Raw genomic sequence first — 15,678 nt, 5'->3', positions numbered from 1 at the left:
TAGCTGCAGTGGGGGAAGAGATGACCTGGCCTGTGCCTTTGCAGAGCTCATCTCTCCCCCACCGCCACTGTTCCCGTGTGGCTGGAAGCAGCTTGTCCCTTCCTGCCCGCACAGTGTCAAAAGGCAGCTAACACCTCCAGGCTGCTGCTGGCCACCGACATAACCCAGCCACTGTAGGCACTGACACTGTGGGTGCTCCGGGGATGGTGGGTGCTGAGCACCCACTGGCAGCCCCCCTATCATTTCCCCTCCCCCAATCCCAGTGCCTTCTTCCTATGGGCTGGGCCCGCCGATTAGCGCCTCCCCCTCCCTCCCCACCCTGCTGTTTTGCAGCATGCAGGAGGCTGGGAGGGGGTGGGGGTGGGGTGGGGGGGGAGGAGTGAGGATGTGGAGCACTTGGGGGAGGGGGTAGCGGGGGTGGGAAGAGGCAGGGTGTAGGCAGGGTGGGGTGTAGCATTGAGGGAAGGAGTGGAGTGGGGCCACGGCCTGGGGCAGAGTCAGGGGTCGAGCACCCCCCGACACAATTAAAAGTCGCTGCCTGTGCCAGCCACCTCCTGTCCCCCGGCTACAGCACAGGCAGGAAGGGATTAAGCCCTAAGGATGCATTGTGCAAACCCTGCCGGGGGTGGCTCAGCAGAGGAGTGTGTCTAGGGGACAAAGCAGCCTAGTGCTCCTTGGGGACAGAACCAGGGATGGGGCGGGGCAGGGGGGAGGGAGCAAAGAGGGTGCTCCTTGGGGACAGGACCAGGGATGGGGGGGGAGGGAGCAAAAAGGGTGCTAAGTCCCTGCCCCGGCGGCTGCTGTGGATCCTGCAGGTTTGGGGAATTAACAGCCTGGAAATTGCTTCTCCTGCACCACTGCAGAGCTTAACTGTGGGGTGGAGAGGCTTCCCTGTGCCAGTGCTGTGTTGGACTTTGGCATATGCAGGGCTTGGCTACTCCTGGCCAGCGCCTTGGGCCAGAGGGTCTTGGGCTTTTCTGGGGTGCCGGCCCAGCTAGAGGCTGTGGAGGAAGGAAGAAGGCTGCCGGTCAGGCTGTTGGTGTGCTGAGCTCTCTAACCAGGGGCTGGTTCTCCACACAATGCTGGGAGTGTGACGTGCCCTGCTGGGGGTTTATGGAGGAGCAGTGGGGTTGGTGGGGGGGGGGGGGGAGCATGAAGGGGCAAAGCAGGGAGAGGACAGCGAGAGGGGAAGCACATAAAGGGCGAGTGGGTGGGAAGCAGAGGCAACACGTAACCAGCCACTGTCTGGTGCCTTGCCCATACTCACCAGCCACCCCAGCACACAGCGCGCAGCCAGTACCAGACAGAAATGGGATGGGGCTCTGCTGGCTGAGAGCTGGCATGCAGAAGCGGCTGCGCTGAAGGACCAGCCTGGGGAGTGGTTGGCCCTGCGTGCTGCATCTTTGCCCCGCCACCAGCCTTTCACACCCATCCCCATCATCGGCCACTGGACCCCCTCCGCTCACCACTGGTAGGCAAGTGGGTGGCAAGCAGGGATGCGGCCAGCAGCAGGACCTGCCAGCACTGATGGGGGGCAGACAGAAAATACAGGATAAGTTGCCTGCTATTAATAAAAAGTCAGGATACCTGCAGGAGGGCTTAAATTACGGGAATGTCCCTTTAAAAATGTGACGTCTGGTCATCCTAAGTACTGTCAGGAAAGAGTTAAAATTTAGCTAACAGCTAAGACAAAAACCACAGAACAAGCAGCAATGTTTCAATAAGCATTCAGTAACAAGGACAGGGACAACTGTAAACAATTGATAAGCATATATGGTCAATGCCCGCCCAGTAACTCAGTTCTTAGAACAATGTTAAGCCTCCCTTCACAGCCCACCAGATATCTGTAAGTACTCATCCCTACCCTGCCACCCCGCCTCTTTCCCCCACAAGGTAGCCATAGATGCTTGATGCAATAGGATGACCTCTATACTACATACTGTTCTTAGTTTTATCTTTGTTTAGGGTTCTCTCTTGACTTGTAACAATGTCTGTCTCTGTATGTACAGATAAATGCAAATGAATTGATATGAGAATGTATATAACTGGCTATTATGGCACCATATCTTTGAAACTGCTTGTCAGTCTTTCCGGTACCTTGAATAAACCCCCTTCAGTATTGTCCATGCTTACCTGATTCTTGGGGAAAAGAATCTTTTTGCCTAACAATACAATCTCTATATATTTTAAGCTGTAGCCAGAACTGCTCCTTCCCTCCTTCCCCATACCACCTCTGGAGTATGTTAATTGGATTAATCTCGCTAGGCACTGCACAACCTCCTTCTTACCGACACATATCACTACTTATGAAGGGGCATTAATTTGAATCTATCTATCTATCTTTTAGAATGACAACATCCCTATGTTGCATCCGATGAAGTGAGCTGTAGCTCACGAAAGCTTATGCTCAAATAAATTGGTTAGTCTCTGAGGTGCCACTAGTACTCCTGTTCTTTTTGCGGATACAGACTAACACGGCTGCTTCTCTGAAACATCCCTATGGTATCTGACTGCCTTCCACAAAAAGAAAACATAAAAATATGTCAGGCCCTATAGTTAAAAGAAAATAAAGGTCTAGATTCTCGCATTTAGCACTGACTTAATACAGACTGTTCTACTGTAAATGTGGTAGCACTCTTTGTTTTCACTCCAATATCACATATTTTTAGATGCTAAAAGGGTTAGATTGGTCACATACTATATACTTTAAGTGCAGTAAATATAATCAGCCTTTCTAATTTCTTCTTTCAGTGTAATTACACCCTCTTTTTCATTTTCTAACTTTAGAGATGTCTTTGGTAAAGCAGACTAATAGGTTCTGAAAGAGAACACCTAGGTTTATGTTGCTTGCCAGAAGAATTCATGAGTGGTTACTTCATTACCTCTGAATGACCATTCAGCTGCACTGTTGTTCAAGGTCATTAATCGATATCTTAATGAGAGCAACAGAGAAGTTACTTAATATTTCACTCTCACTGATTGCATCTCAAGGATAAACAGGCTTCTCTGGATCTATTCAGGGAGTAGAGCCCAAGCTTTCAGATTGTGTGGAAGGTGGGAATGCTGCCTTCCACTGTGGCTTCTTCATGGAGATTAGGCAAAGTTCTAGCTCTGTGGATTTGAAGATGCAGGCTGGATATGGGTCTGCTGGTTTCTCTTACCACCCTGCCCAATCTGTAAACCAAAGCACTATAAGTGGCTGCAGAGTCAGCAGTAACTCACGTTGCTGTTCCCTGTGCAGTACGGAATCCTTGCCCCCCTTTGCCGAGGTTTGGGGACAGCTGGTGGTTGGGAGAACTGACAACAGCTGAGCTTCTACAGGAGAGATGCTGTCCAGATGCTGCTTGGGCAGGTGGTAGAGAAAAAAGGAAGTGGATTCCACGTTGAATCCCTGGCCTCCAGGAGACCATCTGAGATCTCTGTTGCTTTTGGGAGGAGGGGAGGACAGGATGGAACCCCTGGAACCAAGACACTGGACCCTATGTGGTTGCAAATTGTCTACACATTTTAAAAGTTAAAAATACAAGACCCTTGTAGTTACAGAAGCCTTGGGGCACAGTGAGGATCCAATCATTCTCAGTGCAGTTGTTTTAGAAATATCCAGTTTATCTTTTTTAACTTCTCTAATTTTTTCTAATTTCAACTCTGGTTTCATTCTGAAACTCTTTGTCGCCTTATCTTTGTTTCCCTTCTAACTACCTTGTCTGTGGCATTTACCCTAGTGCACACTGATATCAATGATACTCTACACATCAAACACTTCCATGAAAACCAGCAATAAAAACCATATCCTCCTCTCCCCTCAACAATTCCCAAGTCAGGAAATGTCACTTTCAAAAATACCCTCTTTCGAACTACTTTGGAAACTGAATCCCCAAAGTTAGGTATATTTAGGCATCTAAATAAAAGTGGCCTGATTTTCAGAGATACTGAGTACCTGTAGCTCCCACTGAAGAAGGGAAAATATAGACATGTCAAACAACAGTGTTTGGCAATCTACCTTCATAGTTTTCACACACGTCGTGCCAGTGGAAGATATGAAAGATGCAAAGGAAAGATGTTCTATGCCAAAACTTCCATAGAGATGAGCCTACAGGAGTCACCTGCTATCTGTTAAACATAGCACCTACTGTGAGCAATAATATTTAAAAAAGGGACTGAAAAACACAGTGACTTAATAAAACAGGCATTACAACAAAAAAACAAACAAAGCCTAGGCCATCAGCAATATGGTATTCAGTAAATGATTGAGATCTACTGAACTATCTATTAGAGTCAAAAGTTTTTCGCTATGGTGGGAGGAAAAAAGTAGGCCTAACTGGACTTTTGAAAAGTGATCCCAAATTTCCGGAGTTTCTCCCTGTTCATTTCATGCTTCATCACCACCATCTCATGGGCAGATACCTCAAGTACAAAAATGTTATGAAAATGGTCTTAGAAATTGTCAATTTTATCCGCTCTAATGGGAAGACTCATTCACAGTTCAAAAATGTCACTGAAGATCAGGATCTTGAAGACAAACATAATGATATCTCTTTGTATAGTAATGTCAGGTGGTTATCAATCAGCAATGTCTTAAATTGGTTGTTGGAGCCTATCAATACTTTCCCTGAAGAAAAGGAAAAGTCCTGTTCGCAACTGGAAGGCAAGCGATGGATGCAGGATTTCTTGTTTTTTTACTGATATTATGCAGCATCTGCAAACTCTCAAGTTGGCATTCCAAGGGAAGGATAAAATGGTCTTCAGTTTCCAGTACAAGTTAAAGCTTCTGAAAAGTGACAGTGTCAAGAGAAGGGTAAACACATTCCCTGAAATTGAAGTAGAAAATCACAAACTTGAGGAATACAGAGGCATGTTACAAGGACTGCTTGATGATTTTCAGACCAGGTTTGAAGACTTGCAGAAGTTGAGATCCTGCTTTGCCTTTCTTGTAAACCCATTCGTGGTTGATGTGATCGACGGCTGTCTGATTCCCAAAACAGTGGTTATGGAAACATCTACAGTAGAAATGGAACTATTGGAACTCCAGGAGGACCAGGCTGTAAAGATGATGCATAAATCACAGTCTACAATCAAGTTGTGGAAGCAAGTGCCAAGAATGAAGTATCCTCAACTCAAGAAGTCTAGAATGTGACTCACTTCAAATTTCAGCACAATGTACTTCTGTGAATTGGTGTACTCTGTGATGAAGTTTGTAAAATCGAAACATTTTGCAGTCCTTACAAATCTGACCAAACTCCTCCATACCACCTTGACAACATATCAGCCAGATTTCCAAAGAACTTAACGATCATGATGGAGACTCACAAGGCCTCTAGCTCTAGAAGTAATTAACCGTGATAAAGCAAGAAGGATGTTAATATTTTAAAAATGCGTGTGGATTGGTTGTGTATGTCTCACGTTTCTTGAACTTCTGAAGATTATCAGATGTATGCGGCATGGAAGGTCAGTAAATTTGGCCACCCCTGCTATATACCAACTACCAAAGTTGGTAAAGTTTAAAATAAAAGGTTCCAGTTTTCAGCTGTCTTTAGTCCTGAGCTAGGCAGAGGCACATTTACCCTCTCAGACGCCTAAGCATTTATCAGAAACAAGTGGTGAAAAGCTGATATAGGCCTAGTCCACACCTCAAAATTAGAACCCCTAGATACATTATTTAGGGCTGTGAAAAATTTCACACTCTGTGTGATGTAGTTAGGTCAAGGTCACTCCCACTGTAGACGCAGCTAGGTTGATGGAAGAATTCTTCTGTCCACCTAACTACCACCTCTTGGAGAGTGGTATTAACTACATAGATGGAAAAGCCCCTTTCTGTCAATGTAGAAGCATCTGTGCTACCGTGGCACAGGTGCAGAGCCTTTGCTGTGCCGTTGTAATGTAGACATGACCATAGCGGTGAAATTAAGGTCCTTGCCAGCCCCTGACAGAGGATGAAATGCAACCTAATAGTCATCCTTCAGACATCCTGTAAGTGTCTGACTCTCTGTGAGACCACTTCTTCAAACTGCTTAAGTAAAAGAAAACCTGATTGTTGTCCACAGGAATTACTCTAAGGGCTTCCGCCTTGTCAAATATATATATATATATTTGCTAGGGAGTACTCAGCTGAGCTGTTTGTGTTTCTTGTCTGTTGAAACACACTACACACTTTTTCATGGAAAAAAATATAAGCCCCTTGGATAGGTTTCTTTTTCCCTTCCACTATTGTTTAGGAAGTGAAGGTTAAATAAAATTGTTAGCAATTAATCGAATACCATCACCTTCATTTTTTTCTTCTCTTGCCTTTGACTTCCTAGGGCCATATTCTTACCCTAGAAATAGACAGGTGGATCTTCCATTGAAGTCAAATGGAGTTACTCCTGGCCTGCAGTGGGAGATAGAGCCCCTGGAGTGGTTAAAACTAAAAGGAAGAAATGAAAAACAAATGAAGCCTTTTCTTGTTTCACTTGAACTTGTGCTTGCCAAGTAATGTGCTTGGGGAATCCATTCTCTTCTTCACTCTCATGCTGTGAAAGAGAGAAAGAAATACAGACAAAGATATTTAACATACTAATTTATTTATTAATACCTTTCTCATAGCCTTTTAATGATGGAATTGTACTGCTCAGAACTATATATCTTAAGGGAGATCTACTCAAAAGAAAAAAGAAAGAGTGATTTAAATCTTTGATATGAGACACTATCTTACTTTTATAGAACAAAACTGACATTACAGATTATAGTTCCAGAAGTAATAACTTCAGTCTTATTTTAGATAAGTTGTAGTTAGTTAAAGTATGTATGCTTTTTCTTTTCATCAGGACTCCCAAAGAACTCAGTTGTATGAGATACTTACCACAGATATAACTGACAATGGTAGCAGCTAAAATAGAATACTAATACTAATAATACTAATAATAAAATTTCTATGAAGGTTAAATGAATCTTCAGGTTATATTTCTTCCACTTATAGTGCCATTGCATTTAACTTTTAAAATAATTTACATTTTTGAGGTGATGTAAGTGGTATGTCTGGCTGAATTAATTGTAAATAGGATTTATGTCGTAAATCAGGGACTTCCAAGCTGCCTATCGAATTCCTGCTTAATTTCCCTAATCAATACATTTTCACAGAAATCGATGCACATTCACCACAAAATAATAGTTCCACTGAATAAAATAGCTCTAGGATAAAATTAACACTGTTGAGACTAAAGCCTACAGCCAAGGTTATCAAACTTGGGTTCCTAAAGTTAGACATGTAAGCCCATATTTAGGCATTTAATTACAAATGGGCTGACTTTCAATGGTCCTGCTTTCAATCTCCCAGGTTGCATCAATTTTAACAGAAGCTGGGTGTGTTTAAAACTCAGGATAATCAGGCAAACGTGATTAAGTGCACCTTCCAGCATTCAAGAAATATTGTGTCATACACAGGGAAAGGCCTAGAGTAAATATTTTCATTCCTCTGCTTAGGTTTGTATTTGTATGTTGAAAAACTGGAGTTAGATGCTGAGATTTAGGCATCCAACTTAGAAAAATTTGGTATAACATGGATATACTAGTAGTCATCCCCACAGTGGTTGCATATGCCTGGGGAACATAAGTATTCAGATAAAACACAGATTAGTATTTATAAATGCTTAGATAGACAGACAGAACAAATAAAGATACCACAGTAGCAAATTACTTTGGCTTGGGTCCTGATCCTACAGATAGGCATCCACATGCTTAACTCTATTCAAATGACTGACTTCAGTGGAATTACTCGTGTGTAAAGTTAAATATGTTGGTAAATGTTTCCAGAGCCTCGATTTGTATCCAGTTTTGCACAAGATAAAGAACGTCACCTTCCATTATCATTATCATTAATCATTTGTAGTACACTCAGAGGTGTGCTATTCTCAATTGGCCAAATCCTCCAACTAACATATGAAACAGTAAGATGGGCCATAAGCCCACATGGCTATATAAACCAGCTGTGCCGAGGGCTAACAGAGCTTGACGATCGTTGAATCTTATATGGAAGGCATAGAGATGATCTACAGTAGCTGTAAGCCACAGAGCTTCATGCCATATGGAAACGGACACCTGATATGCTCACAACAAGCATTCCTGTATGGATCTCCAAGAGTATATCTTCCCTGGTTGGGACACAGAGGATGTGGGAATTACTGCAGTCTTGTATGGCTCTCACCAGGGAGAACTAAGAGGAAGTATATGTAGGGATAGGGTTTGCCAGGGTCTGTGATTATACAATGCCCAGTACAATGAGACCCTAAAGTAGATTGGGACCTATCCGTCACCTTCAGCCCCCAACTAAAACCCCTCCAATGCATTATTAAGGATCTACAACCTATCCTGAAGGATGACCCAACACTCTCACAAATCTTGGGAGAGAGGCCAGTCCTTGCCTACAGACAGCCCCACAACCTGAAGCAAATACTCACCAACAATCACATACCACACAACAGAACCACTAACCCAGGAACCTATCCTTGCAACAAAGCCTGTTGCCAACTGTGCCCACATATCTATTCAGGGGACACCATCAAAGGGCCTAATAACATCAGCCACACTATCAGAGGCTCGTTCACCTGCACATCTACCAATGTGATATATGCCATCATGTGCCAGCAATGCCCCTCTGCCATTTACATTGGTCAAACTGGACAGTCTCTACGTAAAAGAATAAATGGACACAAATCAGATGTCAAGAATTATAACATTCATAAACCAGTCGGAGAACACTTCAATCTCTCTGGTCACGCAATCACAGACATGAAGGTCGCTATCTTACAACAAAAAAACTTCAAATCCAGACTCCAGCAAGAAACTGCTGAATTGGAATTCATTTGCAAATTGGATACTATTAATTTAGGCTTAAATAGAGACTGGGAGTGGCTAAGTCATTATGAAAGGTAGCCTATTTCCCCTTGTTTTTTCCTACGCGCCCCCCCACCCCAGACGTTCTGGTTAAACTTGGATTTAAATTTGGAGAATGGTCAGTTTGGATGAGCTATTGCCAGCAGGGGAGTGAGTTTGTGTGTGTGTGTGTGTTTCCTGTGGGGGTGGTGAGAAAGCCTGGATTTGTGCTGGAAATGGCCCACCTTGATTACCATGCACATTGTAGGGAGAGTGGTCACTTTGGATGAGCTATTACCAGCAGGAGAGTGAGTTTGTGTGTGTATGGGGGTGGGGGATGGGGGTGAGAAAACTGGATTTGTGCTGGAAATGGCCCACCTTGATTATCATGCACATTGTAGGGAGAGTGGTCACTTTGGATAAGCTATTACCAGCAGGAGAGTGAGTTTGTGTGTGTGGTTTTTGGAGAGGGGTGAGGGGGTGAGAGAACCTGGATTTGTGCAGGAAATGGCCCACCTTGATTATCATACACATTGTGAAGAGAGTGGTCACTTTGGATGGGCTATTACCAGCAGGAGAGTGAGTTTGTGTGTGGGGGGGGGGTGGGGGGAGGGTGAAAAAACCTGGATTTGTACTGGAAATGGCCCAACTTGATGATCACTTTAGATAAGCTATTACCAGCAGGACAGTGGGGTGGGAGGAGGTATTGTTTCATGGTCTCTGTGTGTATATAATGTCTTCTGCAGTTTCCACAGTATGCATCCGATGAAGTGAGCTGTAGCTCACGAAAGCTCATGCTCAAATAAATTGGTTAGTCTCTAAGGTGCCACAAGTACTCCTTTTCTTTTTGTGAATACAGACTAACATGGCTGTTACTCTGAAATAGGTGCTGCTGTAATACAAGTAATAAATAGTAATAATCTCCTGTTCAGGACATATGGCTGCCTATCTTTCTGTCATCTGGAAGGAACTTTCATACCACTAGAACATCAGGAAGGTGCTATGCATGATTATTACCTCCTCATATTTTATTACACAGCTCCTAATGTACATGACACAGTTTGGATTACCAGAGTCATGGGGAAGAATTGGGTATACATTTTAGTATTGCATAGTCCTTTTGGGGTTTAGTGCTTCCTCTTCAGGTTTAACCCAAAGTTCTTAAAGGTTGTAATACAGCCATAGCAACATGTGATATAACAAAACCTCTCTCTCTCTTTTAACAATCTGAAACAACTGTCATGTCTACATGAGTGTACTTTTTTTTTACTATTCAGTTAAGACCTTCTGATGCTAAAGTTATGCCCCAACAGTAGATTGTTGCAAATTCACTTTGAAATTACGAAGACAAATTCTGCCAACCAACGTTAATATGCATTTTAATGCAATGTATATTAAAAAATGGAAACATTCTTAAACCTGACCTTAACAAATACAGTTATTTGAACTGGTTGTATTTAATCAAGATTTTGGGGTTTTGTAAGGGAAAGAAGACCCGATCTTTTGTTGTGTAAAAATGCACTAAAAGCAGCAAGATTTTAATGTTTATGTGTTTTTATGATAAGGTTTAATTTCAGAATGATTCTTTCTAACTTATTTTGGCTTCAGTGATCAGAAGTGCAAACTTGTATAGCTATTATTTTTATCATGTATTTGATACTAATATATGCATGATTTTGAGATCTGAGTCTAAGAAACATACATTTTATTTAACCTACTACATATCTCCATATATCTTTCCCTTACAACAGTATTTGCCTGCTAAGATATTTAAAAACAGTCATTTAAGTATTAACATACATATCATGTTACCAAAATATTTCTTTATATTCACTGTGTTTGAAAGAGTAATAATTATAAAAGAAACAGTCAAGGTCACAGAAATCTTCTCTTCATTTATACGCCTCAATTCTGTCCTTAGTAATCCTGTATATAAATTCATCATAGCTTTATTGACTTCAGTGCAGGTACTTTGGGTTTACATACAGGTAACTGACATAAGAATTTAGTATAGATCCTAACAGCCAGATTCTACCTTCCTTCTTTACATTGCTCTATGAGTAGTCTCTCAGAAATCAGCTTGAGTAATAGTGGCAGAATCTGGCTCTGAAGGAGTATGAGTGACATTTGGTGCTTGATCTGGCTACCATTATGCCGTGTAGTATCCTACTACCTGAGTAGGCCTACTGACTCCAAAGGGGGTACTCACAGCCAGATTTTGCCGGGTTTACTCATGCTGAGTAATAGTATACTCCACAGGCAGAAACAGTGAAGTCAACCTGAGCACAACTGGCAGAATCTGGCTCAGAGTAAAATACTACCAATACTCAATGTGGCACAAGTAAGCCTTTGACTAAAAGTGAAATTATTATTTGAAACTAGAAAAATCCTGTTAAAGTTGAAGAATGAATAACCTGGACCAGCCCTGACCTGCAGAGACTGTGGATATTTGTTTTGCATCAGTACTTTTGGCAGAATATAAGTGCCCATTAAAATGGAATATTTTCAAAGTGGCAACCCATTGCGCTTCATTCTGCATACGAAGTGCTGCTCTCTGAAGGAGTAGGGCCTCACACAGGCTAAATTAGTGCATGCAATGTATTATATATAGCCTTCACTTCATCTCCAATGCAAATACCTTTTTAAAGGAATAGTGGGAAAGCAGATAAACTGTCCACCCACTTGCAGATAGTATTTTCCTGCCACCTGAAGGTAGATTTGCTCCATCGAATTATGGGGAAAAGTCTTATTTAAAATGTATCAGTAAGTAGCAATGCATGATGATCATATCTACTGCAAGGAATCATGTCTTGCACAAAAAAATAAAACGCCCTATAAACTTACTTCACAGATCCCATTTGTGACACTGACATTGCAGTCAAAAGAATAGCGGGAGAATAAGAAAGAGAACAGATTAAGAAAATTATATTGTATTTAATCATTCATACCACTCTGTGAGTGTCAACTCATGGAGTTTAAATAGATTCATCCCATTTTCGGGGGGGGTTCACTCCTTCTCCTCATACGAAACAGGCACGGTACAATAGCTCTCTTGTCCTCTGAATCCTCCAAGGTACTCAAGGAACTTTCACAGATCTTGGGGGAGCTGCAAATGGATGATATATTAACATGGAGGCCAGTGCAGCCATTCTACTGACCAGGCTTCTCAACAACTATGGCATCATAACTCCTTAATGAGCTGTGAATCCATGGCTCAACACCCACAGCTGGGTCAAAACCTTTTGGGGAGATCTAGAGTCTATATGAGATAATGCTGTCACGTTTGGAGAGGATGATGTTGCTGACAAGTAGGGGCATTGCCAGCAGATCGAGGGACGTGATCGTTCCCCTCTATTTGACACTGGGGAGGCCTCGTCTGGAGTACTGTGTCCAGCTTTGGGCCCCACACTACAAGAAGGATGTGGAAAAATTGGAAAGCATCCAGCGAGGGCAACAAAAATGATTAGGGGACTGGAACACATGAGTTATGAGGAGAGGCTGAGGGAACTGGGGATGTTTAGTCTGCGGAAGAGAAGAATGAGGGGGGATTTGATAGCTGCTTTCAACTACCTGAAAGGGGGTTCCAAAGAGGATGATTCTAGGCTGTTCTCAGTGGTAGCAGATGACAGAACAAGGAGTAATGGTCTCAAGTTGCAGTGGGGGAGATTTAGGTTGGATATTAGGAAAAACTTTTTCACTAGGAGGGTGGTGAAACACTGGAATGCATTACCTAGGGAGGTGGTGGAATCTCCTTCCTTAGAAGTTTTTAAGGTCAGGCTTGACAAAGCCCTGGCTGGGATGATTTAATTGGGGATCGGTCCTGCTTTGAGAAGGGGGTTGGAGTACATGACCTCCTGAGGTCCCTTTCAACCCTGATATTCTATGATTCTATGACAGCTGCTGTCTCTTGACCCTGTCAATGTCCCTTCCTCCTCCCCCCCCCACAAAAAAAGTCACACATAAGAGGCTTCTCTGAATAAGAGGAAGAGGAACTAATCTGCCTCTGGTTTGATCCCACTAACCTGTGACAAAACTTGCCTTTTTTATTTAGGAGCCTATATTAAGTATGTAAAGATAGGTTTCAGAGTAGCAGCCGTGTTAGTCTGTATTGGCAAAAAGAAAAGGAGTACTTGTGGCACCTTAGAGACTAACAAATTTATTTGACCATAAGATTTCGTGAGCTACAGCTCACTTCATCAGATGCATTCTGTGGAAAATACAGTGGGGAGATTTATATACATAGAGAACATGAAACAATGGGTGTTACCATACACAGAGTAATGAGAGTGATCACTTAAGGTGAGCTATTCCAACAGGAGAGCTGGGGGGAAAAATCTTTTGTAGTGATAATCAAGGTGGGCCATTTCCAGCATTTGACAAGAACGTCTGAGGAACAGTGGTGGGTGGTGGTGGGGGGAATAAACATGGGGAAATAGTTTTACTTTGTGTAATGACCCATCCACTCCCAGTCTTTATTCAAGCCTAAGTTAATTGTATCCAGTTTGCAAATTAATTTCAATTCAGCAGTCTCTCATTGGAGTCTGTTCTTGAAGTTTTTTTTGTTTAAGAATTGCAACTTTTAGGTCTGTAATCGAGTGACCAAAGAGATTGAAGTGTTCTCTGACTGGTTTTTGAATGTTATAATTCTTGATGTCTGATTTGTGTCCATTTATTCTTTTACGTAGAGACTGTCCAGTTTGACAAATGTACATGGCAGAGGAGCATTGCTGGCACATGATGGCATATATCACATTGGTAGATGTGCAGGTGAACGAGCCTCTGATAGTGTGGCTGATGTGATTAGGCCCTATGATGGTGTCCCCTGAATAGATATGTGGACATAGTTGGCAACGGGCTTTGTTACAAGGATAAGTTCCTCGGTTAGTGGTTCTGTTGTGTGGTGTGTGGTTTATGGTTAGTATTTGCTTCAGGTTTGGGGGCTATCTGTAAGCAAGGACTGGCCTGTCTCCCAAGATCTGTGAGAGTGATGGGTCATCCTTCAGGATAGGTTGTAGATCCTTAATGATGTGCTGGAGAGGTTTTAGTTGGGGGCTGTAGGTGATGGCTACTGGCATTCTGTCACTTTCTTTGTTGGGCCTGTCATGTAGCAGGTGACTTCTGGGCACCCTTCTGGCTCTGTCAATCTGTTTCTTCACTTTAGCAGGTGGGTATTGTAGTTGTAAGAACGCTTGATAGAGATCTTGTAGGTGTTTGTCTCTGTCTGAGGGGTTGGAGCAAATGCGGTTGTATCGTAGAGCTTGGCTGTAGACAATGGATCGTGTGGTTGTCTGGATGAAAGCTGGAGGCATGTAGGTAGGAATAGCGATCAGTAGGTTTCTGGTATGGGGTGGTGTTTATGTGACCATCGCTTATTAGTACCATAGTGTCCAGGAAGTGGATCTCTTGTGTGGACTGGACCAGGCTGAGGTTGATGGTGGGATGGAAATTGTTGAAATCATGGTGGAATTCCTCAAGGGCTTCTTTTCCATGGGTCCAGATGATGAAGATGTCATCAATGTAGCTCAAGTAGAGTAGGTGCATTAGGGGACGAGAGCTGAGGAAGCGTTGTTCTAAGTCAGCCATAAAAATGTTGGCATTCTGTGGGGCCATGTGGGTACCCATAGCAGTGCCACTGATTTGAAAGTATACATTGTCCCCAAATGTGAAATAGTTATGGGTGAGGACAAAGTCACAAATTTCAGCCACCAGGTTTGCCATGACATTATCGGGGATACTGTTCCTGACAGCTTGTAGTCCTTCTTTGTGTGGAATGTTGGTGTAGAGAGCTTCTACATCCATAGTCACCATGATTTCAACAATTTCCATCCCACCATCAACCTCAGCCTGGACCAGTCATAATAATGGCTAGATTATCACTACAAAAGTTTTTCTCCCCCCCCCCCCCCCCGCTCTCCTGCTGGTAATAGCTCACCTTAAGTGATCACTCTCATTACAGTGTATATGGTAACACCCATTGTTTCATGTTCTCTATGTATATAAATCTCCCCACTGTATTTTCCACTGAATGCTTTCAATGAAGTGAGCTGTAGCTCTCGAAAGCTTATGCTCAAATAAATTTGTTAGTCTCTAAGGTGCCACAATTACTCCTTTTCTTTTTATATAATGTTAGACTCTCAAGTTGAAAATGTTGGTGAATAGTAGTACTCATGGGATTAGTGTTAGGTTGAAATCAGCTAAGACTAGACATAAGAGAATGATAGTACTGTAGATAAAAAGGCAGCAAAAGCAGACAATTATTTTTTGGAAGGCGAAATCCTGATTGCTCTTCTCATGACAATAATTCCAGACACTTCAGTGACACTACTTGAGTAAGGATAGCAAGATTTGGCTTTTGATTTACAAAGGCAAAGATACTGCTAACAATACTTAGTTCTTATTTAATATAAATCTCAAAATGCTTTACAACGTAGATCAACATTTTTATCATTGGGCGTTGGGTAAAATCTCATAGAAACTGGCAGGCATAGCAGCTGTCTTCATTCAGGTTAAATGTAAGAAACAATTAAGTTCCTTTCTGGAACCAGACAGCTGAACACTAGGTTCCCAAATACAGTTACATGCAACGTGGGTCAGAAAGTGAGATATTTGGATGGAGGGTTTTTGCAGGGTATTGTTTAGTTTGTGTATGTCTGTGGGCAGAAGCAGCCAGAGATCCAGCAGACAGAAGCATCAAGAAGCCAAGGAGACAGCCAGAACAAGTATTGGGAGCGTGGCCCTGAGAAAATGCCTAGAGAGATATATTTTTGGGCAGAGAGCTGGCTGAAAGAGGCTTGGAACTGTGAGCAAAGAAACTGTCTCCTGTTGTTTGATTCG

The sequence above is a fragment of the Lepidochelys kempii genome, chromosome 1 (genome assembly GCF_965140265.1).
Source record: "Lepidochelys kempii isolate rLepKem1 chromosome 1, rLepKem1.hap2, whole genome shotgun sequence".
NCBI classification, from domain to species: Eukaryota; Metazoa; Chordata; order Testudines; family Cheloniidae; genus Lepidochelys; species Lepidochelys kempii.
This window is presented reverse-complemented; position numbering follows the sequence as displayed.